At 37.8% G+C, this 3642-nt stretch overlaps 1 protein-coding gene across 5 annotated transcripts in view; it reads right to left on the minus strand.

The window, feature by feature from the left end:
• Positions 1 to 3642, minus strand: part of epn2 (epsin 2) — a 35955-nt gene that overhangs the window by 24874 nt on the left and 7439 nt on the right. For all 5 annotated transcript variants that reach the window (XR_004335170.1, XM_032536658.1, XM_032536657.1 and 2 more), the window contains exon 2: positions 1 to 274. This exon ends at the window's left edge or, in 4 of these variants, runs on beyond it. The gene's annotated coding sequence lies outside the window, so the exon portion shown is untranslated. The remainder of the gene's footprint in view (positions 275 to 3642) is intronic.

The raw sequence follows: 3642 nt of genomic DNA on the forward strand, positions 1-3642 counted from the left end.
ACACACACACACACAGAAGGTGTAAATGTGTCTGTGCGTGCTACAGGGGAAGCTTGAGTTGTGTCCGTGCGCCTGTGTCCTTTCTCAAGGCACGGCGGTGGCGTGTGTACGTGTCAATCTTGTGTACAAGTGTGTGTGTGTGTGTCTGTTGTGTATGTGTGTGTTTATGAGGCTTCTCCAGGCCAGTGCAGTGTTCCTGAGTCCTCCAGAACAGCGTCTGTTAAAACCATCACCACACACACAGTGCTGGCTGCACACATGACCACGCCATCACCTGGGACAAACAGACATATAACAGGTTAGTGAAAGGAAGAGAAAAAAAAAAAGACATAAGAAAAGGGACAGGTAACATAATAACAACAGAGAAAAAGGCTTCATACAGCCGAACTAAAAGGGCATACACTACAACACCTCCTTGTTGTAATCAATTTTGGAGTAACTGCTGAATATGCCAACAACTGAGTGTTTATTTTCACACTTCGACAACCGTTTTTCTGAAACTAAAACTTCACGTTGTATGCCAACAATCCCAACTAATCAAATTTCACTTCTTTAAGTAGCCACCTTTGAAGGATAAAATATTAAACCTACCTTTTAACAGACACACATTGAATTCAGTTCAATTAAAAGACATAATACCGAACATCTTCTGAAGTTGTGGGTCTCAGAGTTTTTTTCCTAAAAAGGTGTTATTCTGTTAATCCTGGCTGATTTCAACACCTAAAAAAATAAGACTGCATCAATAATTTGTATTTATAGGAGCAGCTGAACTTGCCTTCCTTTTTGAAACTAGACAAAACAATGTTTCATACTTTCACACTTAGATAAGCAATTTCCATGCCCTTACAGAGAGCCTACCTCCGTCTTATAATGCAGAACCAGGGTGTTGTGACCAAGAATTGTGTTTTGACTTTTGTAATCTCATTTGAGTTTTCAGTAACCTGACTCAATTGAAAATTAAAAGGCAGGGTGTTGAAAATGAATTACCCCAAGGCATTCATGTCTTTGTGAAGGTAAAGTTGCACAGTGGGGGGGCTTGGAGGACAAGATTTTGGAGCAGAAAATGCAAGACATTCAAAGCAAACACAAGATTAATAGGAACCAATTATAGGATCCATGGGATGAAAACATTTACACAAATATTAAAAAGGCTTGAAAGAAGATTGTTGTCGGCTTTGTGGATAAATGTCACAAATTATATATTGTATTAGGTGTTACTCAATTTTTAAAGCAGAGCAGACCTATTTAGCCGATCAGCCAATGGTTCTTAACCTTTTTCAGTCTAAAATAAATACAAAGTTTATAATGAAATGAAACATTCTAGCATTGATCCAGTGATAGCCATTATCAAAAGCCAAACTCAGTGTAGAAAGATAGGACTGGCAGCAGCAATGCTTTCTGGGGGGACACCAGACGCATGCAAGCCGCATCACTTCAGCAAGGTAGCAGTCACGTACAAGTAGAGGACGTCGGTGTGGCCCGGACGTAAAAGAATTACCATTACCATATTGCCATTACATAAACAATTTACGATACCTTCATTTCTCAATGTTAATATCAGCTAGTGGCTCGTTATTGCCAATACTGCTTTCAGCTATCGGCCCCACAAATCCTGAACGGACCACAATATTGGAAAAAAAACTGACATTGGCATATTTTTCCATGCAATATATATATATATATATATATATATTGTAATATTAAAAATAGACTAATTTTTTTGGGGAGAGGGGGAGTGTATCCACATAGGTAATCATTTTTCCTTTTCTTTTTTTTGATATAACACCAAAGCAAGTAAGCGCTGTGACTACTCCTCTGAAGTGATTTCGGTGACATGTCAGCATTGTATTCATGTAATACAATCAATCCAGGCTAAAGTGAATGATAGTCGTAATGCATGCATGTTGCTTCCTCTAAATTTCAGGTTGTGGTCGACTAGCGGGGCCTGCTTGTTTGTTTGATTGGTGGTTTGCGGTGCATGCAGAGCCGCGACAAACTGTATCCAAGACACTTAAATCTGTGTGAATTACGTTATATCAGAAACGGACTGCTGTTGTAGATTAGTGTTAAGTTTCCAGCGTCACGGCTCCGAACCGTAAAGTTTTAGCATCAACATCACAACGTCCCGCGACTCTCCTTGATTTTTAATAACTTTTGGAAGTTGATAATATTTCAAATGTTTTTCTCGGTCTGACCTATTGGTACAATCTAAAACACGGCAATAATTAACCATTTTCCTTGACGCCGTTTGGGATCTACTTCACTGCCTGTGCTTTGTTGTGATGCAGAGTTGTAGAAAAACCCTCTATTGACAGTTGGGGTGGTGATGGCGCAGTGGATATAACATGCCTTTGGTGTGGAGGACCTGGGTTTGATTCCCACTGCAATACATCAACCAAAGTGTCCCTGAGCAAGACACCTAACCCCTAGTTGCTCCAGACGCATGCAACCTCTGACACATATATAGCAATTGTAAGTCGTTTTGGATAAAAGCGTCAGATAAATGACATGTAATGTAATGTTGAACAAATTTGATTTGTCAGCACTAAAAAAAAGAATGACAGTTACATTTTAAAGTGCATTTTAAAGTTTTTTTCCACTGATATTTTCTAACAACCAACACAAAAAAAATCTTGGAATGTCTTTTGCAATATTTTGAAACCTTTGGCGATTTGGTTGTTGCGCCAGTTGACATTACGATGGAGATAAAAATATATATATATATATATATATATATATATATATATATATATATATATATATATATATATATATATATATATATATATATATATATATATATATATATATATATATATATATTGTATAGCCCTAATATTGAGTACCACAAAGTAGCACAAAATAATAGCTAATTTTAGGAGAGCTGGATTCAAAGTTTGGATAATTTTATATCAGGTGAATTTGAGCATCATTCTTAAACAATTTAGATCTTAATGAGCCTTTATCTGTGCTCTTTCCCAACGCCACAGTATTAACAGTCAGTATGTATTGTTATGAGAGACGCCAGTACAATGAGTGAGTAAAAATGTGCTTCCACTCTGTGGTGGGTGGCAGGGGAGATACACCATTTCCAGTCCGATGACGACTACAGGAGTGACTGACAACTCCTCTGTCCTGTTTCTAACAGATCAGCAGCCCAGCTACTAATCATTTGAAGACACACACAAGTATGGAAAGTGTGTGGAGTCTCACAGCTGTCTGCACAACCACCTACACATCTAATTTCCAAAGGTAACTTTGTTGAGTATGAAAGAAGTCACTTAAGTACTATAAATCTTAACACACATTTACCATGTATGCGCTGTTAACCAAGTAGTGCCCTTATGTTTAATTGATATTAGCTACTTAAAAGTTGATTCCAATGAAATACGATATAATACAGTTTAAGCTCAGATGCAACTGCACCACGGCAGCATTTTCCTGGCTTAGTCATTCAACCAGTTTAGTACCTCGCTGGTCTACTTTCATTTATCCACAAAACATTTCTTGAGCCACACACACACACACACCCTTATCTCCCCACTACATTAGCATAGGGATGTCACAACACCAAAAATCTAGTAGGCGTTACACGACACTAGATACCAAAACTGATCACAGTGTTTAAAGAAAAAAAAACAG

Source organism: Etheostoma spectabile, chromosome 15, assembly GCF_008692095.1.
Source record: "Etheostoma spectabile isolate EspeVRDwgs_2016 chromosome 15, UIUC_Espe_1.0, whole genome shotgun sequence".
Classification (NCBI taxonomy): domain Eukaryota; kingdom Metazoa; phylum Chordata; class Actinopteri; order Perciformes; family Percidae; genus Etheostoma; species Etheostoma spectabile.